Raw genomic sequence first — 23,868 nt, forward strand, 5'->3', positions numbered from 1 at the left:
GGGTGTGCAGAATGGGCATGGAATGCTGTAAGACCTTAGGAGGGAAACAAATTAAAAATTATAATAAAGTATAAGGAATGGGAATTTATTAGTAACAAGTGGTGAAATTTTAATACATGTTTAATAAAAAAATATTTAATCAAAGTCCAAGTAGCTGAATTCAAGCTGGTAAAAGAACAGTGTCAAGTCAGGAACAAATAAAAGCCAAGTGTGGGGTCAGAAATGCTGGTCATTCAAAAAGCAGAGTCAGACTTCAGGACAAGAAACAACGTCCACCACAATAGACACATTAAGACATATTTTATCCTATTATTTCCGCTGTTATTTGTTTAATGTTGATTTCTCTGCAAATCTCAGACCTGTGGTGCCCTGATTGCTCTTTCCTTTGCGCCACAAACCAACAAATTTTGCTTTCATCAGACATCACTTAAATGTACCCTGGAAGATCCTGCCACTTGCAATTTTCCAAATTTCCATTAAGCGGTTATCCTTTACAGGTTGACTTATCAATTCTCAAATATAATTGGTAAAGCTTTTAAATATCTTGATCTAATATGTATTTCTTTTTGTGGTGGAATTGGTCTCATAGTTTTTTACGTGTAATCAACAGGGAGAAAAAAAATCAATGAATTTAAAAAATGCTGCCCAGGACCCCTTAAAATTAATTTTCTGTATGTCAGGTAATCTTATGTCAAATAAGACTGTCCTAATACCTCCTCCAAATTTAGAGAAAATGCATCCATGTTTATGCATAATGCAGCAACAAATAAAACACTTGATTTATTTATATAGCTAAGACAAAACAAGGTGTAATTTTGAGCACTGATCAAAATGATATACCATATTGCTCTGTATGAATTTAAAACTGGAGCATTCCATATGAATACCCCTCCTGCCAAGTGAATTTAATGTATATCATATATTTTATATTTTGATATCCTGGTAGAAATCTAGTCACTCTATTGAATGATTACTGCACCAGAATTTACAAAACCTCTTGAGTGGATCCTTGGGCTCACTTTGCAGTACTCTTTAGGTTCCTATTGTCAGAACCTAAAATATACAACTCACATAAATCATAATGGCTCTTTGGATTTTCAGACATCAAAATCTGTCATCCAACCTTTAATTTTTTTTTTAAAAAAAAGTTGATTATCAATTTGAACAATGATGGTGAAATAAAATATAACAATTTATAAACAAATACATCAAACTAATAGTGATTGACATTAATTGAAAATAAAAAGGACTTTTGATTTTAAATATTTTTTTCTCACTAGTTGTGAAGCTGATTGCAGCGGAATGGCTCTAGTTTATTCACGTTTATAGGTATAAGGTTTTGTTGCTACATCCTTCCAGCCTGTGATTGTATTTCTATATAACCTTACTCATCCCTTTCGAGTGACTGAGTGAGTGAATGGGTGAGACTAGGGGTCAGAGAAACCCATGCAACTTTTTTCCTTCTTTCCAAAACCAAAAATTATAGAAAGGAAGAAATGTATCATAGATGGGATTTTTCATATGGTAAGATTTTTTTGTGGCAAAGTAAGTTAATATCAAAAGTAATTAAAATCAACTAATGTAAACTTTATTAACATACTGATAGGAAAGAATACGCAAAAGCATACTAAGAAAACAAAAATAATTTACATAATTATTTACATAATTCTAAATTATTTACATAATTCTAAATCTGGTGATGATGAAACAAATCAAGGTTTTCTATATCTCTTCTTAATCAAAATGTTGTCAAGAAATCAAAAGACTAATACTTGAAAAGACAGCTATGAAAGAATTAGGTAACATCCTTAAGTGTAAAGATATATCATTAAATCTCAAAATCAGAACAATCCAATTCATATTATTTCTATATTTCTATATGTAGTAGTAAAAGTTGGATAATGAGGAAAGCTGTCAAGAAAAAATTCCACCCATCTGAAACATGGGACAGCTCTCTGAATGCCACAGATTACCAAAAAGACAAATGAAAGGATCCCAGAACAAAATAGCTGAGCCTTTCCTAGAAGCTAAAATTACTACATTAAAACTATAATACTTTGGTTCTATCATGAAGTGACATGACTATTGGAGAAAGCAAGTGTTCAGTAAAGTAAAAGATAGTGAAAATGAGAGCAACCATATTACAGATAGATTTATTACATTGTTGACCCTGAATTTGTGTGATCTGATCAGGAACATTAAACATTGATGCTCAGAGCCTCGGAGATCTCTTAGTCATGGGTTTGCCATCCACCAAGCCAACCTGATGGCAAATATTTGTCTTTTTAGTATAACAGCGATACCATTACACTACATTTCCTATATCCAGGTTTTCATTCTGCAACAGATTCTTAGGATGTATAAGCATGATTGGTGATTCTGACAAAAATGACAGGATCCAGCAGATGTACATTGTTTAATTTTACCTCTTTAGTTAGTTAGAATATCAAAATTAGGAAAAGCTTCAGTGTTTAATCATTCAAAGCACTTTATTTTTATTAAAATAATTTATCTGAGCTAGTAAGAAACTAACTGAAATGTGTTTAAATCACATAACCTACAAAATATTTTAGTTCCTCTAAAAGCAACAAAAAAAGTTCAAACAATAAAACATATTATTAAAAAATGACTCCACTCTCAAGGTATGGAAGCCATCATAACATGATGTAAGTCATGTCCAGCTCAGCATCCTTGTAATATTCCAAATAGAAGACTGTGTGGAGAAAGCAAGGGAAAGCAAAAGGGCAAAACAAAATATGTTATTCAAACGTTGGCAACTTTACTTGTAACATGTTAGTTTGGGAGGTAATGACAGTATATCTGCAATCCTCCATCCCTTCTTCTGCTGCTCCATAAGATGTAGTAATGATCTTCCTTTTTCCCCAAGGCACATCATGTATGAGGCTTAGGAGGTTTGCCTCAAAGCTATCAAATACCTTGCATATTAGCAATCAACACTTATACACATACTTAATATGGTCTCCATTCTCAGATTCTAATTTTGTCAGAATTACATAGTTACAGCACCATGGTTCCCCTTTTACTATCATGGTTCCATCCTAAGAAATATTAACATTTTGCAGTTTAGGGTAGAATAACTTTTTTTTTTAAGTCAGAGAGCGCTTCCCTCAACTGGTATTTATGCAGATAGATAGATAGATAGATAGATAGATAGATAGATAGATAGATAGATAGATAGATAGATAGATATAGATATACACACACCATTAACAGAAGGTTTAGTGGGAAATGGTTACTTAAATTGACAGAAGATCTAAGTCCTTATAAAATGATATCTGAACACAAGCAACGTTCATGGGGCATACATTCAATACTAGATGTCTCCTTTTCATCCTTTTTGTATTTATTTGTATCCTTTTCTCTCTCCTCGGGACAAAGATCCAATATGCTTGGAGAGAGAGCCAAAGTGGCTTCACTTTGCAAAGTATTCACATAATACCTTCCCTTCCACTTCTACTGTTGTGTATATCTTTATAATTCTTATTACTTATATTCAACCAACTTGCTTAAGACTAAGTTTTTTGGGTGTAAACTATGATAATATTCTCTGTACTGTTTGACTACATAAGAATTGTGATAGTTTTAAGTTGGTATGACTTTGGGCCCTTTCACACACAGTCTTACATCCCAGACTATCAAGGCAGAAAATCCCACATTATCAGATAACCCAAGTCAAAGCAGATATTGTGGGATTTTCTACCTTGATATTCTGGGATATAGGGCTATGTAGAAGGGCCCTAGGATTGCTGATATTAAAACACTTTTCTCAAAACTCTGTTTTTTTTGCATGTCATTCACTGTGGTACATTGCTTTTCAGTCTTCACAGCAGGTCCTTCCACGGAGAATTTGTAGAGCAATATTTCAGCATGTTAATGCCTGATTGCTAATTCAGATATGATCTTTGATCTTTATGTGCCATTAGGAGTTCTGATAGCACTAAGCATTAATACTCTTAACACCTTACTCCAGGTGAAAAGAGAGTATCCCAGTGGTAGACAAGAGGTGTAGTGATTTAGTTTAAGTACAAATCTTCATCAAGACAACTGCCAAGGTAAGTCAAAATTGTAATGCAGCTGTTTAGATTAATGTCTATAGTTATATATATTGTATGCATGCTCGCTCTCTCTCTCTCTCTCTCACACACACACACACAATTTCCCAGTAATTCCTTCTTCCAACATTTGGATCCTAAGATGCTGTGAAGATTGCAGCTATGTTAATAGGGAGCAGGGAAACTACACTATTGGGAAGGATGAGCAGCTTTCATAAGTAATATCAGTAGTATTTAATTGCTGTATTTCTTTTGATGGATGTCAATTATTTTACTGAATGGCATCATGCCTGTGTATCTGCCATTATGTGAAATCTATATATTTTTAAAGGGAATTAACCTTGGGTGCATGTTTTCTTCAGCAATTGTTTTACTTCTCTTGCTGACAAGATCCTGGAGTGGTTGCAAGAGGTCCAGTGCAATGTTCACACCTATTATATATAGGGTTATCCCTTCTCTCAGTTACATTAACTGTCCCAGTGATATTGCTAAGATGTTAGGTTTGTCATCACCTTTTCCCCCTGGAAAACTCTGAAATAAAAATGCGTAATTATCTGTATCTCAGGTTTCCCAACATTAATTTCCTAAGATTGACTACAAATTGTCTAGGCTGAAAGAACTAGACTTCCCCTATTCTATTTCTCAATGCAGCCCCTCAGAAAATGCTAAACTGTGTATTAGGGGACCCTATTGAATAGACTGTAACATAGAAAGTCTGAGGACAACAAGGGGCTCCACTGCCTCTACCTGATTTTCAGGGGGCCCTTCAGAGTTCCTCTTCGGACTCTTCCTCACAAAAATCTAACCTCCAATGTGTGTTATTTTCAGAAGACTGATGGTCTTCCTGTGGGCAGGGGGAAGATGTGTGGAATTTTGCTTCTACTAGTCTTGTTGCCTTTAATTCTGTATCCAATCTTATTTTATAGCCAGTGCACTTCAGTCATGAAGACCATTAGGTAGAGTAAGGTATCTATGCCAGGCAGTAGGCTTGAGACATCAGAAAAGAACAGCAAATGGCTAGTTATTTGATTTCCAATTGTAGTTTTTACTGCCAGGGAGAGTGAGAGGTGTGTGTGGGATGTTCTGTCTCTCATGCCAAAACAATTTGGCTTTAGGTACAATGTAATTTCACACCTAAAGAAACCCAGCAATTAAATACCATGGATATTACCCAAGGAACCTGTTAATTGTCTCAAGTAGCAAAATATTTCAGCCTGACAAGTGTAAAACTTACTTTAATTCTACTCTGCTCCTTGTACCAGTTTTTTAGTCTGTTCTACCTGCCTTGAGTTTATTACTGAAAGAATGATTAATAACAACAATAACAACAACAGGATTTTTTTCAGCATACTTAATCCTGAAAGGGAAGAAAAGTAAAGCATTTTTCAAAATTCTAATAATGATTACACTACATCTTATACAGACGAAACATCTAAATTAGCTGAATGCCACTTGTGTGCTAAAACTGTGGTGTATTCACCAGGTACTGCTATTTCATATTCAGAGTGTAGAGAGTTCTTTTTGGACTACAAGTACAAGAATGTCTCACTCTATATCACCAATCCTAAAAAAAGTAATGATGACAAGTGCTGGCCATAACTTTACGTACAGCAATGTGAAAAACATAAAACTTGTAGAATGGCTTGCCTGGTGCACTAAGAGCTTCATGTCTCATCTTATTTCCCACCTTTGAGTGCCAAGTAGCACATTGTATCTACATTAAACAACAAAATATTTCAATCTCTTTCTGTTAAATTACTAAATAGTTGGCTGATTTTTCCCTCATCAAGAGAATGCTGAACACCCTGTATTAAAAAAAAATATTGAGTACATTTATAGAGAAATTCAAGCTCTTTGAATTTCCTGCTTGACTTGTAAATCACCAAACAATTGTTATTTAAACTACGTCTGGTTTGAAAACAAAAAACATTACAACCTAGCAACAACAACCTATTAATTTTTTAGGTGTACAGGTTGTACATCCCTTATCCGGAAATCTAAAATACTCCAAAGTCCGAAATTGTTCGCATGGGTGGTTGATTTTCTTGTGGTTAAATGTTTGCGCACTTTGTTTCATACTGAAAATTGTTAAAATATTACATATACAATTATCTTTAAACAAAGATGAGGTATATGACACATAAATTAATTTCCTGTTTAGACTTGGGTCCCATCTCTATGAGATCCTATTATATACATAAGTGCAATATCCCATCTCTAAGAGATGGGACATTGCACTTATGTAATGATAGATATCCCAAAACCCGATAAAATATCCCAAACAATTTTGGTTCCAAACATTTTGCTTATTATACATTATTAGAGTGGACAAGTTAAATTGGTGTGATCCTATAGTACCTTACTCAGTATTGAAATCTGAAACTTTTTAAAAATAAAAGTTGCAAATAAACATTTCAAATTGTAAACAAGGGGAAAGAGAACTCTTGCTGGATTAAAGTTAAAATCATATAATTTTTCCCACTCCTTGATATTTGTTTTTCTTTGTTAATTTATGTTATTTTACAGACTTTAACCATTCACTCTTCTATTGTTGGGAGGTCTGCCTTCTTCCAGAACTGTGCATATGATCATGTAAACTTTGTTCTTGCTGCTATGATTATGTAAACTTTGTAAATTAAACATTTTAGTTTAATGCTTTTTTTGATTATTTGATATTCCCAATTACAATAATGTGGGCTCCAATTGTATCTTCGATTGAAAAATTTCTTGCAGTGTTTTTTGTACTTAATCCAGAATTCTCTTGCTTTTTTACAGGTCCACCGCATGTGGAAGAAATTTCCTTCCTGTTTTGTTTTTTAAATATTTATAGCATTTGTTGATCTTCTCTTATACATTTTAGCTAGTTTTGCTGGGGTCAGGTACCACCTGTTCATAACTTTATTTAAAAAATTAGCTAAGGTCATAGCACTGATTTTTTTTTAAGCCAATAGTCCAAATTTTCTAATTTATCTAGTTTTATGTTCTGCTTGATATTTTGTTACCCATTTAATCATACAATTATTTATCAGTTCTGTTTCAATTTCAATTTTTAAACTTTAAAAAAGAAAGAAGGAAATTTTTTAGACTGCTTCATAATTTAACCTGTAAGAATCAGTGTAGGGAATTAATAAAAGAATAATAGAAAAACAATGTAATAGGAAGGAATAACAAAATTATACCTCAATGTTTCCAACCCAAGGATGGGAAGCCACTAAATTGGGAGGGGTGGGAGGAGGGAAGGGTATAACCAAATATGAATACTGTTATAAATGTTAGGAAGTATTGTATTGATTCCTGCATATACACATGTATAGATTTGTTTCACTGTTTTTAAAATTAAGATGTAAACTGAAAATAAAAAATATATTAATCATCAAGTTAAAATTATAATTTTAAAATTTATGTTTTATTAATATTGGTGTTTTGGTATTTGTTCTATGTTTTCCCTATCCTATCCAATTTGTTGTCAATTCACTCCTTTGGGCTTAATGCAAATTTACCATTTCCAAAATATACGATCCTGTCTTTTTCTTTTCCATTTCTGGCTGAATATCTTAACCATTGGTTTGTCCCATCAAATATGAGATCTGCCCAAGAGGCACTGCTTGTAGTCTATTGTGATCCAGTTCATCAGTTGACATATCCATTGGCTATCGTTTGTTAGTACTATATGCCCTGTCAATCTTATTTTTGCTTCATAGATTTAATTGACCACGTCACGTACCCCAGTTCTTTGACACAGCTCTTTATTGCTGACTTTATCTTATCCTTCTTTCCATTGCTCTCTGAGTCACCACCAGTTTTTCCTCCTCTAACCTTGTTGTTGCCCATATTTCAGAAGTGTATATAATTGCCGGTAAAACTGTAGTGTTGAAGATATCTGCTGTGACTTTAATTGACAGCTTATCATCCGGGCGTCCCCTGGGCAACATCCTTGCAGACAGCCAATTCTCTCACACCAGAAGTGATTTGCAATTTCTCAAGTTGCTCCTGACATGACAAAAAAAACCTGTTTTAATGAGATTTTAAGGATTTAATATGTTTGTAATTATGTGTACTGTGTCACATTTGGTTTAAGTTGTCTTATGATTTATTGAGTTGTTTTTTTTATTTGTTTATATATTATTGTTGGCATTGAATGTTTGCCACTCTTATTTTGTTGTAAGCCGCCCTGAGTTTCCTTGGGAAGGTAGGGCAGGATATAAATAAAGTTTAATTGATTGATTCATCCATTTGCACTGTCCAGTTTTAATTAAAAGCCATCCAAGCAGCCTTGTGTCTTCTTTTCCAATTGTCATTTGTTGCATTATTTGACTGTACTTATTATCCAAGATATACATATTCTATGTTTTTAATACACGTATTTTATGGTCATTTGATTTATCTATGTATTTTAATTATGCTGTATCCTGTGTTGTTGTTATCACAAAAACTAGGCTGATAGCCAGAGTAAAGCAGTAACCCACAGTCACTTTGTGCCTGGACTCCCCCTCCCCAACATCCACTTCAAGATGCCTGGGCTTTAACTTGGCATGTCACACCTATTTCCCTTTTCCCTTACTTTGAGCCCAAAAAAGGATGGCAGGGGCAACCTTTGTGGGGTTTTGTTTCTGGGGAGGCCTTTCTCAAAATGAGGGGGAAAGGGGAGTATGGAAGTCTCCTCTTCCTGGCCTGAGGAGAAATTTGTGAAGGGGCAACCCTTTCCTGTTCTGAGGGTGGGTGGGGGGAGAATTATAAGTCTCCCCCTCACGTCCTGAGGAGAAATTTGTGAAGGGATAACCCTTCCTTGTTACCTATGGGGAAAAGGAATTATATGTCTCCTCCTCAGGCCTTGAGGAGAAATTTGTGAGAGTGGCGACCCTTCCTTGTTCTATATGGGTGGGGTGGTGGTGGTAATTAATTATAAGTCCCCTCCTCAGGGCCTGAGGAGAAATTTATGAAGGGGTGACACTTCCTTGTTCCATATGGGGAAAAAAGATAATCATAAGACCCCTCTCCTCAGGGCTTGAGGAGAAATTCGTAAAGGGACGACCCTTCCTTGTTCTATATGAGGGAAAAAGAGAATTAGAAGTCTTCCCCTCAGGGCCTGAGGAGAAATTCGTGAAAGGGCGACACTTTCTTGTAACCGATGGGGGGAAAAGAGAATTATAAGTCCCCTCCTCGGGCCCTGAGGAGAAATTTGTGAAGGTACAACTCTTCCTTGTTCTATATGAGGGGAAAAGAGAATTAGAAGTCTTCCCCTCAAGGACTGAGGAGAAATTCGTGAAAGGGCAACACTTTCTTGTAACCTATGGGGAGGAAAGAGAATTATAAGTCCCCTCCTCAAGGACTGAGGAGAAATTCGTGAAAGGGCAACACTTTCTTGTAACCTATGGGGGAAAAAGAGAATGATAAGTCCTCTCCTCAGGGCCTGAGGGACGACCCTTCCTTGTTCTATATGGGCGGGAGGGGGGGGGGAAAGAAAATTATAAATCTCCCCCTCGTGGCCTGAGGAGAATTTTGGGAGGGGGCAACGCTTCCTGGTCATTGGGGTGTGTGTGTGTGAATTATGGCAGTCTCCTCTTCAGGGACTGAGGAGAAATTTGGGAGGGGGAAACTCTTCCTGGTCCATTGAGCTGTGTGTGTGTGTGTGTGTGTGTGTAGAATTATGGAAGTCTCCTCTGCAGGGCCTGAGGAGAAATGTATGTGGGGGAAATGCTTTCTGGTCCATGGGTGTGTGTGTGTGTTTGTGTGTGAATTATGGAAGTCTCCTTTTCAGGGCCTGAGGAGTAATTTGGGAGGGGCAAACCCTTCCTGGTCCATTGAGGTGTGTGAGAGTGTGTGTTTGTATAGAATTATGGAAGTCTCCTCTTCAGGGCCTGAGGAGAAATTTGTGAGGGGGAAACGCTTCCTGGTCCATTGGTGTGTGTGTGTGTGTGTGTGTAGAATTATAGTAGTCTCTCTTCAGGGCCTGAGGAGAAATGTATGTGGTGGAAATGCTTCCTGGTCCATTGGTGTGTGTGTGTGTTTGTGTGTGAATTATGGAAGTCTCCTTTTCAGGGCCTAAGGAGAAATTTGTGAGGGGGAAACGCTTCCTGGTCCATTGCAGTGTGTGTGTGTAGAATTATGGAAGTCTCCTCTTCAGGGCCTGAGCAGAAATTTGTGAGGGGGGAACGCTTCCTCGTCCATTGGGGTGTGTGAGTGTGTGTGTGTGTGTGAGAGAGAGAGAGAGAGAATTATGGAAGTCTCTTTGGGGCCTGAGGAGAAATATGTGAGGGGGAAACGCTTCCTGGTTAATTGGTGTGTGTGTGTAGAATTATAGAAGTCTCTCTTCAGGGCTTGAGGAGAAATTTGGGAGGGGACAACCCTTCCTGGTCATTGGTGTGTGTGTGAATTGTGGAAGTCTCCTCTTCAGGACCTGAGGAGAAATTTGAGAGGGGGAAATGCTTCCTGGTCCATTGATGTGTGTGTCTGTGTAGAATTATGGAAGTCTCCTCTTAAGGGCCTGAGCAGAAATTTGTGAGGGGGAAACGCTTCCTTGTCCATTGGTGTGTGTGTGTGTGTGAGAGAGAGAGAAAGAGAATTATGGAAGTCTCTTTGGGGCCTGAGGAGAAATATGTGAGGGGGAAACGCTTCCTGGTCCATTGGTGTGTGTGTGTGTGTGTGTGTGTGTGTCTGTGTGTGTGAAGAATTATGGAAGTCTCCTCTTTGGGGCCTGAGGAGAAATATGTGAGGGGGAAACACTTCCTGGTCCATTGGTGTGTGTGTGTGTAGAATTATAGAAGTCTCTCTTCAGGGCCTGAGGAGAAATTTGGGAGGGGGAAATGCTTCCTGGACCATTGGTGTGTGTGTGTGTGTGTGTAGAATTATGGAAATCTCCTCTTCAGGGCCTGAGGAGAAATTTGGGAGGGGACAACCCTTCCTGGTAATTGGTCTGTGTGTGAATTGTGGAAGTCTCCTCTTCAGGGCCTGAGGAGAAATTTGGGAGGGGAAAATGCTTCCTGGTCCATTGGAGAGTGTGACTGTGAGTGTGTGTATAGAATTATGGAAGTCTCCTCTTCAGGGCCTGAAGAGAAATTTGGGAGGGGACACCCCTCCTGGTCATTGGTGTGTGTGTGAATTATGGAAGTCTCCTCTTCAGGGCCTGAGGAGAAATTTGGGAGTGGGAAACGCTTCCTGGTCCGTTGGTGTGTGTGTTTGAATTATGGAAGTCTCTTCCTCTTCAGGGCCTGAGGAGAATTTTGGTCGGTCTGTAAGGGTAAAGCCTCCGCTTTTCCTCTCCAAATGGCACCCCCCTCCCCTCCTTCCCCCAATCCACTCCTTCTCCATCTGACAGAGGAGTTGCTTTAAGGCTGAGCCTATTGGAATGCTTTGCTCTTTGACTGTTGCCTTTTAGGCTACTCCTGGGACTGGCTGAAGCACAGAGTGGGGGGCCTGAGGGGAAACATTGGGGGGGGGGGGGCTTGAATAACCGAGGAAGGTATTCCCCCCCCCCCCCCCCCCAGCCCCTCTCGATTTCCTCTCATGCCCAAGAACCACCAGGCAAAAGAAGCCTTGAGGTATCAGCATCACCCCCTCCCCCTTACTCCCCAGTTCGTCAAGCCCCGCCCTTTCGCCGTTGACGGACACGCCTTCTGCCAACCGCGACGGCTTAGGCCTTGGTGTCAGCCAATGGGGAGCGGAGGAGGGCGGAAGACTTCCCACCCCCTCCACCCCACTTCAAGGCTGGTTGAGCTGTGCAGGTAGGTGTTTGAGGGGGTCTTGGGAGCAGGTTGCCAAGCGGGCGCGACTCTGAGGGCAAGTAGGGAGAGGCTGTGCCTGGAGAGGGTGTCCCCTTCTCTCCCTCTCTCTCGGCAGGTAGGTGGGTCTGGCTGAGCCCGCGGAGGGGGTGCCATGAGGGGGCCAAGGAAGCGGCAAGGATGGCAGAGGGGAAAGGGGGGCTGGGGGCGTGACGTTGCAGAGGCATGCTCCCCTGGTAAGGACGAGGAAGGGGTTTGGGGGAGAAGGCACCCCCTTCCTTCCAACCGTCGCCACTCTCCTCCTCCTCCCCTCAGAGATGCCAAGGGAAGAAGCAAGTCTCGCTTCGAGTCCAGGCCAAGTCGAGGAAGAAGCCCCTTCCTGGACTCCTGGCAACTTTGAGCGGGAGGAGAGGCAATGGGGTGGCCGGGGGGAAGGAATAGGGCCAGGCCAGGAAAGGAGAGGAGTTAGTGGACGGGTTTATTTGTTTTTTTGAGGGGGGGGGGAGCGTGGTCGTGGAACAGCCTGTCCCCCCTCCTTCCCACACAGATCTCTATTAAGGGAAGGTGATGGGTGTAAGGCAAAATAAATAAATAAATGAAATCTATATAAATAAAAATGCAATGTTCGTTTGTGGGATTAACATAACTCATAAACCACTGGGCGAATTGACACCAAATTTGGCCACAAGACACCAATCACGCCAATGAGTGTCCATCACCCCTAAAAACACACAAAAAAACCCAGCCGAACGGACTTTAACCCCCCCCCCCCAATAAACCATACATACATATACACAACTATACACATATACACAATATACATATACACATGCACACATACATACATACAGACATATATATATACAGAAATATACACATACACTCAAGCACACACATATACACAATATATATGTACACATATAAACACAGAAATATACATATACACATGCACACATACAGACAGACATATATATATACACACAAGCACCCACAACTATACACATATACACCTATACACATACATATACACATACATATATATGCATTTACACAAGCACACACATATACACAATATACATATACACATATAAACACAGAAATATACATATACACATGCACACATACATACAGACATATATATACACAAATATACACATACACCCAAGCACACACATATACACAATATACATATACACATATAAACACAGAAATATACATATACACATGCACACATACAGACATATATATACACAAATACACATACACCAAGCACACAAATATATAAACACGTATACACATATAAATACACAAATATATACACAGACCTAAACACACATATACACACACAAAACACATATACACAGACTGGGCCACAGCAACGCGTGGCAGGGGTTGGCTAGTATATATATATATAAAAATAACTTTGGGAAGTTGTCTGCCTTTGGAGGCGGTTTGCAAGAGGGAAGGTAAGCCTCTCCGTCCCTCCTCCTTCTCCTCTTCCTCCTCCTCCTTCGCACTCTCCTGTGTGTGGGTATTTCTGCTCCAAATAGGAAACTCAAGGCAGGGAGAATAAGGGGAAAGGGGTGGCTAAGGCCCCACTGAAGAGAAGACTGGCCCGGTGGGTGAAAAGAAGGCCAACCATCCATTACTAAACCCAATTTGGAAGGAAGGAAGCAGGCCCTGTTTGTCATCTTGCCCAAGGCCCGGCTCTCAAGGGCCCTGCCTCTGATGTGGGTCCTAATATCACCAGAAAATTAAGGTTTTGCAATAGTGGGAGCGCCTTTCTGAGGGCACCCATTCCAGATTTCAGCCTCATCTTGACTGAGCGTGTAATGCTGTTTCAAAGCGGATCATTCAGTAGGAAATCCTGGAACCAGTTTCAGGCCTGGAGGGTGTGCAGAGCATTGGTGCACATTAATGCTTTATTTCTGCAGCTTTTGTGGGAATTTTGTTGCCTGGCTGCTGCGGTTTGAAGCTAGCTTTAAACTGCATTAAATGGTCAGTTTAGATGAGGCCTTCATTTGAGCCAGGGCTCTCAAACCTAAAATCTCTCACACACAGATATCACTACTTCCTCTTTCTCAATCAGTCCTACAAAATGGGGAGATATTTTATTATAAACAATTTGTAGTGACTGAGTTAAACCGATGTGGCCCTATAGTGACAAGTCAGAAACAAGTCTCTCACTGAGGCCCCATCTACACTGCCATATAAAATCAGATGATCTGCTTTGAACTGGATTACATGGCAGTATAGACTAATCCAGTTCAAAGCAGATAATCTGAATTTTATATGGCAGTGTAAATGCGGCCTGAGTTCAGGTAAGTGGGTCTATAGGACACTAGTTTAAAATTTCTGAACACCTGAGCAACTGAAGGTTGCTTATATAAATATGAGGATTATGTTTGGGTCTTTGGGTATCTTGTTTCTAGATAGTTCGGGGCTTAAGTTTCTTTCCCTTAGAATTGTAGCTTGGACATCCCATTATTAATTTTTTTAAGCTTTAGGACAGAGATTGGGTAAAGTGCAGTATTGGGGCTGCACATGACTCTGTTTTTCCTGCCTGCCAGTCCTCCACACTGTTTAAAAATACATTTTTTGTCAAGTAGAAGTAAAGTTCTGGTTTTGGGAGAAGAGTATATTTGGGTGGCCTGTGCAATCCCCAGAAAGTCCGAAGGACAGCACATGGGTCCCCTGGACCTATTACAAATCATAGGGAGGAATGTTCATAGAATATCATGGAGGTAGAAATAAGGAATCTGCCATTTTTATTGTTCTAGAGTTGTAATTTTTACGGAAGAATATTGCAAAACTAAGATACCTTTTTAAAATCTTCAAAACAATTAAATTTTATCAGCCTGTGGATGTTGTGTACTTCCTAAAATCCACTAATGATATATACATAGAGACACTAGCATTTAGGAAAAGCTTAAATATGTATTGAATAAAAAATAGAATCATAGACTCATTCAGTTGGAAGAGACCCTGTGGGCCATCTAGTCCATCCCCCTGCCAAGAAGCAAGAAAATCATATTCTTGTGCTAATTCAATTAGTTGTGCTAATTCAATATGATAAATATTAGCCAGTTCCAAAAATCAAAATTTCTACCACTGTAAGATAAAATGGGGCTGTTCAGATAATAGCACAATTTTATGCAAGTCTATTCAAATGTACGGTTCATTATGTTCTATGGGACCTACTTCAATGTATGTGTGTTGCAGCTGCAGTTTAAAGTAATTTAATAAGCGAGGACACCTCCTTTTCCAAACTCTTTATTGGGTCAGGGGAAATAGAGCAGTGACCTCCCATATTTTTTCCCATGGATCTGTTTCTGACAGAAACTTTGTAACAGCAAGAGAAAAATCAAAATTCTGTGCATTTTCAGGGTGATTGGTTCTTTTTGATTTTTCCATTGACTGAAAAGATTTTAGATTTTATTTTTTGATTGTTGAGGAAACAATATGACCAAGATAGGTCTATCATAGGATGTGTGTGTGTACACATGCACACTTAGATCACACAAGCAGAGAGAAACTAATTGAAAATGAAGTTAAATTTGTAAAACTGGTGGTTTGTTTGATCAGTCAATATTTGATTTTGTTTTTTGGACTCCTCTGAAATTGTATATTTGGAGGTGTTAAAAAAAACTATATCAAGAGTTTTTACATCTAAACCTTGCATTTTCTTCTTGGTATAGTTTGTTTCTAATGTACATGTCTGTGATTAAGTCACCATTAGGTTTTGCATTAGGGAATACTAATAAAATACACTGGTACTTGTCTTTTATAACTTGGTATTCCAGTTTTTATTCTCATAAAAGAACCAAAGTCTACGTAGCTACAAACCATGGTGCAGGGAATACAAAATAATGTAAACCGTAGGTGTATTTATAATCTATTTTTAGTCCAATCAATAGTACATAAATAGTTTTAATGACATATAAATAATCCTGTCAAATAACTATCTGTGAAAAGAACAGTTGTCTTTTTAAACATGAAATTTCCATAAACAAAAGCTACCACCCAGTTAGAAGGAAAGCTCCTTGAGGGTAAAATTAATAAAGTTTTCACCCTTTCCTTTGTAATTTTTCTGCTTTTTCCTCTGATCAGTGATAGGTTCTTTAACACTAGGAAAGATTTTGCATTGAAATTAACTGCAGCGTTAGAAGGTTATGCATAGAACAAGAGCTCTGGTGGGAAAACTATCTGTAGTTTCCCCAGTCCCCCCCCCCCCCACCCCCATTTGTTTATTCAATATTTTATTCAAAACTTTAACAGAAAAATACAAATAAATCCACAGTACTGATACATTAACATACTTGATCAAGTTTCTTCCCCATTAAAATGCTAGTATGCTGTATTAGTTTGAGTGTTAAAATAGAACACTGGGAGACCAGAGTTTGAATTCCCATTAAGCTCAAGAAACCCATAGGATCAGTTTTTTAATCATTCTCTTGGCCTCAGAGGAAATCAGTGACACGTTTGTTAAGATAGGTCTATCATAGGATTGCTGTAAACTGGTGTTGTTGTAAAGGCATAGAACAGGAAAACTACATATATTTTGAAATCTTCTTTTTATCCACAAATGCTTATGCATTGCAAGAATTAATTATCTCCAAATCTTTCAATATGTAATACCTCTACTACAAATTATGCAGGCAAGATAAGACTTAAATTTGTGAGTACAAACTGGTCTATGAAGAGCAGACAAGTGACATGTTAGAATTAAAATGCATTCCTTTACACAATGGCTTGGTCCAAAAGGTGTCAGGTAAAATTAGAGGAATGTACTGTATTTTGGAGGTTGGACATAATGGAAGAAGTATAGTTAGGAGCCAGGTTGCCCATGTGGTTCTGAGCATTGGAGGATAGACCCTGGACACAATCTAAGATGATTGACATAGAGTCAGGAATATGGAGCAAGAAATGGGTAGATACCCTCAGTGGTATTTTCTCTCCCCCCCCCCTTTTTTTTTTTTTTTTTTTTTGCAAATGGGGCAGCAAGGAATGCTCTGTGGAATTTTAATAATCCATTGAATATATTTTTCCCATTGTTACAATTTTTATTTTGTTTTTCCTTCTCTTTCTCCACATGAGTGTCTTGCCATTTATTCCTATTAAATGTCTTCTGTTGCAGAGGTGAAGATTCTTCTCAGAATCAGAGAGGTCTGCAGGTTGTTCAGCTGGTTGAACAGAAGCTTGTTTTTACCAGAACCCAAATTACGTCTGAATTGTGCTGCTTATGATGGATTCCTTTATAGTGCACCACTACAAGGTAAGTGCTGGCTTTTCCATTTTGTCAGCTGTGAATTATATTTCAACAAAGTGTTACATTGAATTCTGTTGGAATTAATTTGAAGAGGTGAATGTCTGCTAGAGTGAGTCAATGCCCATACTCATGCTAGTGGCTTTTTTCATTCTGAAGAACAACTGTTTAACAGGTAATATAATGCAGTTTGTTTGTTCCAGATGTTGCTTATCACCTGGTAAATGTATGATAATAATGTTCAGGAGGCTGGATCAATTGGGGTACAGTCTACATCGCAATTTTCCAAACATTCAGTGTTAGTGACACTTTCTGGACATGCAGCATTTCTCGACACAGTAATTTAGTTTTACTAGTAAACCGGAGGTTAAACCAACACCAAATAGGAGATAAAGTGTAGTAACGAAATCTTTGGGGACACAACATATCTCATGAGCATATTTCATTTAAATTTTAAAATAAATATTCTTTATTGCTTATTTCACATAGATTCAGAGGTTTCTTGTTACATTTGTACGATACATCTACTCACTGCAGCTGACATACTAACACAGAGGTGTCAAACTTGTGATCCTCCAGATGTTTGGGCCTCTTAACTCCTAGAAGCCTTAGCAAGCTTGTCCAATAGCAAGGAATTATGGGAGCTGAAGTCCAAACCTAGAGGGCCACAAGTTTGGCATCACTGCTAACATGTTGTGACACAGTTTGGAAAGCTTTGGTCTACATTTTGGTGATGTCAGCTGAAATCAATTAGTTTTCATTTATCCAGAATGCATCCTTTCAGAAATATACAAAGAAATTAAGTTATCTTCCGTTGAATGGCCAGTCTGGTTGTCAGGGTCTGGGAACAGTAGTCCCAGAATGTAATTGTTATCAAATGTTACAGAAAATACGATGTGCATTTTGGAATCTTTCCATGTCATATATGAATTGTGGGGAGACCATTCTTTATATTCATGCTTCTCTGAGTCGTGCCCACCCATTGCATTAGGAACATTTTCTGTGGGAGAAGCCAAAAGCCTTTCTATCTCAATCAATTTTACATAGTTTTTGGTTCGTTGTTTAATGCAGAGACCCGTATTTTAGAAAGGAACATAGTTGTTGCATTCTTCCCTTCTTGCCAATAAAATGCTGGCCTATAGCACTGATTTCTTGCTTTTGGAATTCATACTTTAAGACGTATTGTAAGTTTTGTAGCATTTGCTGTATGCAACAGTGTTTTTTCCGATCTATGCAATAATGTGATGTGCCATTAACTACTTTTATGTTATAACAGCTTCATTGTTAATCAAATAAATGTTGGAAATCTATGTTTTAGAGAGCTGACCTTTCAGATAGATGCTGGAGGATTGCATTGCATGGACAGAATGCACTTTTTTACCCATGCAGTTCCTCATCCTTCTTACTTCTGAGATTCATTCTTCAAATACTGGAGCATAGTGCCATGAACATTTGCAGGTGGGAACAAGTAGGGAAGGTGGTGCTTGTGGAATACCTTGTTGGAGATTTGAGAGAATACTAGCTGCTACTTCAAGTTGCAAAACTGCACCCAGATACTGCCTGGGTATTTCACTGTTTCTGGCCGGTGCCTGGCTGAGGTAGTGTGATCCAGTGCTTGGAATCTGCCCTGAGAGGGGAAGACATTGTGAAGGAAAGTAAAATGTCTGCAAAATGATATAAATAGATGTAATTCTAGATTACATTTTTGTATATCACCAACAGAATTCCATCTTGAAACCTATAGCTTATAGTCTCAAATCACAGAATTTGTGTGGTAGGTGTGTAATTAAAAAAGTAAATAATGAAGAACCATTTATAATATTGGTATATTTCAGAGGGCAAACACTAGAGTATTTTATGAGTGCAGAAGAATGAAATAAAATAGCAGAGATGGCTGATAGAGAAAATGAAAATACTACAGTATAGTATTAGATGGAAGGAATCCTTTTCAAATGGATCTTTGTTCCCTAAACACATAAACACATAAATGAATGACACCTCCTGCCTCCATGGCAGTGTCAGTGGGTAAGGAATGCTCTGAGTTTTAGCCCAGACTTTTAAGATAGCTGTATAAACCGCTGAACCCTATTTCCAAAATTGGTTTGGCACCTTTGATTATTCTAATCTGAAACAGATTTCACCACAGGTTTGTTGGCAAAACACTAGAATTGTATGCAGAGAAAATGCAAATCTGTGCTTGAGTTTACTGTGAAATAGAGGGAGATTGTTACTTCAGACAGCTGATTTTAGGAATCATGAAAGGATAGTAATTTTTTGTTGTTTGCAATCATATTAGGAATACCGGAAACAGGATTTGTTTCTTGAAGTGTCAAAATAATTTGGCTGGTTTTGGTACTACTGTTCATCTTTGAAGGCAGGGGATTTGCTGTTTTGTGAAATATTTTGTGCTAGCCTTTGCTTGTTTCTTCCCTAAGAAGGACCTATCCCCGTTGATCAAATTAAGCTTCATGTTTCTCGGCCACTAAGATGTAAGGTAATTTACCTTCAAACATGGGACCACACTGTAAATTGATTGATTGTCAATTCATTGGAGTTTATACTGTATTTTCTAAAGTTTTGCATGCTATCTTTTTTCAAATCTTGACATGCTCCTTGTGTGTATGAGCCTGCTATGATGAAAGGTAGAGAATACTGTGTATTGGTTTAAAGCTGCAAAATGATTTTTACTCAACTTAGTGAGACATGCAAGCCAAAGCATATTGCTCTTATATCCTGATTTACAGAATATAAGAAATGGCAGGGAAGTGAGTGCATGATGTTATGAATATAAGAATACAGTATCTAATATTCTAGTTAGTGGGAAGAGTGGTGTTATGCATATACTCATTCATGACTAGATGTGGCCTTTTCTTTTTCTTCCAGAATTACAAATAGGTCGATGATATCTTTCCTTTCTAAATAGATTATATTTGCTGGAATTAGGTCAGTGTGCTATAGTAGTTAGGAATGTTGGGCTGGGATCTAGGAGATGAAGTTTCTTCTTCCCATTGAGCTATGACATTCACTGGGTCATTTTGTGACATTTTTGCTCATACAATAATCTTGTCAAGTATATGGAGTACTAGTGAGTGGCTTAACCTCTCTATCTCCTGGCAAACTTCATGGCTTTATGAAGCATCATTTTTAATGGTGAAAGGCTAAGTAATATTCCCATTAGATACTGCTATGTTTATTTCCAGTTTCCTGTAGAAAAAAGGGCAATTTTGTATATAATGTAACAGGTTAGGTTTGATATGGTTCCCCTACTGTATTTTAAATTAGCCATGGAATTTGAACAGCTGTTTTTAAAATCACAGGCGTATCTTCTGTCCATTAAACTAGTCTACAGTGGGATTTGTTGGTCCTATTGTACCCATCAACCCTAACTGTGAAGAAAGGCTGGCAGAAAAAGGAAAATGAAACTACAGTACAGAATGTTGCACAACGTACATCACTTTCCACAGAGCTGATTCAAAACATTTTCCTCCTTGAGTACCACTTTCACCTAAAGTCATGGTACTTTGTACCAAAAGCTGAACAAGACATTTTGAGCCCAGAAACTGAGAAATCCCACAATCTCCATTGCTTACTATTAAAACTATGTATAACACTAATAAATAATGTATAAACATCTCTTAATTTGTTGCTGTTACGTAACATCCCAATCATCTGTACTGTATTTGGCAACAGTTTCATTCTGCCTTTTGGAATTGGCTTTCCTCATTTGTATTTTCCTATTTATTAATGTTATGATCCCTCTTGTGTAGAACTTGGGACCCTTTATAACTGACTCTCTTGTAAGCCATTTCCACAGTTCCCATTCATCAATCAAGAAAAAGCTAACCATCAACTAGAGAAACTACAGAGTAAACTCAGCAGGCTCTGAGTACTAGACATGGCATTTGTTATTATGTCCCATTAAGTTTTTTTTTTCAAGTTAGGCAAAACACCCTAAGGCAAAGGGTTTTCCTGGCAAGATGTGTTCAGAGGAGGTTTGATATTGCTTTTAACTGAGGCTGAAGGATGTGTGACTGGCCCAATATCTCCAGAGGTTTCAATAGCTGAGTGGAGATTTGAACTCTGGTCTCCCAGAATCCCTGTTCCAAAATGTCACACTCCTCTGGCTCTCAGAAACATTATGCATGATTTTATCTTAACTTTTATAAAAAGGTTTTGATAGCAAGGATTAGCGGAGCAGAAAAAATTGAACAAAACCAACATGGGTCTAGAACAGTGGTTCTCAACCTGTGGGTCCCCAAGTGTTTTGGCCTACAACTCCCAGAAATCCCAGCCAGTTTACTGGTTGTTAGGTTTTCTGGGAGTTGAAGGCCAAAACATCTGGGGACCCACAGGTTGAGAACCACTAGTCTAGAAAGTAAGGCTCTGGTGTGTGTTTGTAAACAAAAGAATCAGAAATCCTAGAAAATGTTACACACTTTTAAAAATTCCTTTTTGAGAGAAGTAATTGGGAAGCCCTCCAGGAATTACTGGATTTTCTCTCCCAGCATTTTTCACTATTGATAGTGGTGAGGGCTGATTGGAGTTGTAGTAAAAACAAGTCCCATTCCTACAAATATTTATTTGGAAAGGTCTCATATTTCAGCAAAAATAAGTGTCCATATGGGTTTCTAGATCATTAATCAATAGAAAACAACAAAGCAATACAGCAGGACAATAAAACTAACGAGAATATGGAAATTAAAAACTACAGCAATACAAAGCCACTCATTATGACAATGGAAACTTAAAACAAACATTAATGCCTATAAAAATGCAAACATCTGAACAATTTGTGTAAGCCCCTTGATTGAATGATGCGGATATAATATGGTTTAATTCCAGCTGAGTCTTGTTAAAAGCCAATATGCCCAGGCATCTGGAGTAGTTTTCCTGAAGTCAGTTGTCACATTTTAATATGGGAAAATTCTAACTTGTGAAGATGACAAAAAGTGTTATAAGTGAATAGGAAGTCATTTATGAATGAGAACTAAAACATGTTAAAATGTATGTATGATTTTGGGCCACATGGAGACAGATTAGGATTGTCAAATCCTTATGATTTGACATTCATTTAAAAAAATATTTTTCTGTTGATACTGCATTATCCATTCATTTATTTCCTGTGATTATTATAAGACTGATTTTATTTTTAAGCTGTTCTTATATAATATAATTAAAATTGTTAATGAAACTGCTACAAACAGAGTGGTGATTCAAAAAAATAGAGGAATTGTCCTGTATTTTTTATAATGTAACCTTGGGCAAATCGCACTCTCTCAGTTCAGAGGAAGGCAAAGGCAAACCCCCTCTGAACAGTCTTGCCAAGAAAACTCTCTGAGGGGTCTACAAGTCAGAAACAACTTGAATGCACACAACAAAGCATATGCTGTTAATCTCAAAAAGATAGAAATGTTCTGTAAAACTGATAGTTTAAAAATAAGGGCTGCTCTTTAGTCTTTGAAAAGGGGAAAAAAATGTGTGGCATTTTGTCATGCCTGCTCATGGAATAGACTGTATTTTAATAGTTCGAATGCTTTTACCTAGAGCTGCGCTAAAACCCAGCTCCATGGCGAAAACAGGCTGGGCCCTTTAAATTTAAGCTGGAGGACATTTTAGGAGCCCCTGCAATGATCGCAGCTGTCATGTTTGCCCTGGTGATGGCGATAGAGCCTGTGCAAACCACTGACTTCCTTTAAAGTCATGTGATCTGTTCTGTGAACTACATTTTCCAGCAGGCCTTGCAGTGACTGCATTGTTTTCCTTCCCTGCTTTTACTTCTTGCAGTGTGGGCTTGCTAAGGCCTGCGCATTAGGAAGAGGACTGGGAGGTGTTGGGAGGGCAGCTGTGCCGCCTTGTGGCTGCTTTGCACGGTGCAGTCTGCAGTATTAAACAGAAGCAGAGCATGTTTATATGGCTGCTGTTGCAATTCATTCCAGGTTTTAGACAACGATCTCTCTGTTGCTGGGTCAGCTTAAGTGATACACGCAAGGATCTGTTGCAGTTTCCTATATTCCTGCTATATTGATATTTGTTGGTGTAGGGGAAAATACTACTTTTGTGTCTTTTGGAGCACTTTTAAAATTAAAACTACAGGGGGAATAATTTCTAAAAGCCTGCAACCAGATTAAAACTGTTAAGCAGCAAACTCCAATGGGAAAAGCAATTGATGTTTTTATTTGTTGATTGCATCTTTAGCCTATCCAGTAACTAGTGTTCTCTGGTGCGCATGTACAGTCTATTAAAAGTGCACACAAGAAAATTATTAAAGACAATTAAATATCAATTAAATATAAACAAGAAAGCAATTATACATCATCCATAACAAAATTAACACGCAGCGAAACAAAAATACTGCAATGTCTAAAACCAAAATTAAACCAGCAACAAAACCTATCACAGGGGTTTCTGAAGCTGAGAGTGTGTGACTTTCCCAAGGTCACCCAGTGGTCTTTGATGGCCAAGTAGGGAATTGAACTTTGCTTTCCAGACTCATACTTCAACTCTGGCTCTCTGTCTTAATCATAGATGCCAGAAATTTAACCTGTGGCCTTTCATATGCAGGTTTGGGACCTACCTACCTGCATGACCGCATCTCCGTTTATGAACCCACGCACTCCCTTCGTTCATCCGGAGAGGCCCTGCTTGCGATCCCACCTGCGTCACAGGCACGTTTGGTGGGGACGAGGGACAGGGCCTTCTCTGTGGTTGCCCCCCGACTCTGGAACACCCTCCCCAAAGACATTAGACTAGCACCCACGTTGGCAGACTTTAGGAAAAATCTGAAGACCTGGCTATTCCGATGTGCCTTTCC

At 38.4% G+C, this 23,868-nt stretch overlaps 1 protein-coding gene across 1 annotated transcript in view; it reads left to right on the forward strand.

The window, feature by feature from the left end:
• The first annotated feature begins 11,711 nt into the window (after window positions 1-11,711).
• Window positions 11,712-23,868, forward strand: part of KANSL1 (KAT8 regulatory NSL complex subunit 1) — a 157,228-nt gene continuing 145,071 nt past the window's right edge. Inside the window, exons 1-2 of the mRNA XM_060781099.2 lie at window positions 11,712-11,794; window positions 16,929-17,066. The gene's annotated coding sequence lies outside the window, so the exon portion shown is untranslated. The remainder of the gene's footprint in view (window positions 11,795-16,928; window positions 17,067-23,868) is intronic.

The sequence above is a fragment of the Anolis sagrei genome, chromosome 6 (assembly GCF_037176765.1).
Source record: "Anolis sagrei isolate rAnoSag1 chromosome 6, rAnoSag1.mat, whole genome shotgun sequence".
Taxonomy (NCBI): domain Eukaryota; kingdom Metazoa; phylum Chordata; class Lepidosauria; order Squamata; family Dactyloidae; genus Anolis; species Anolis sagrei.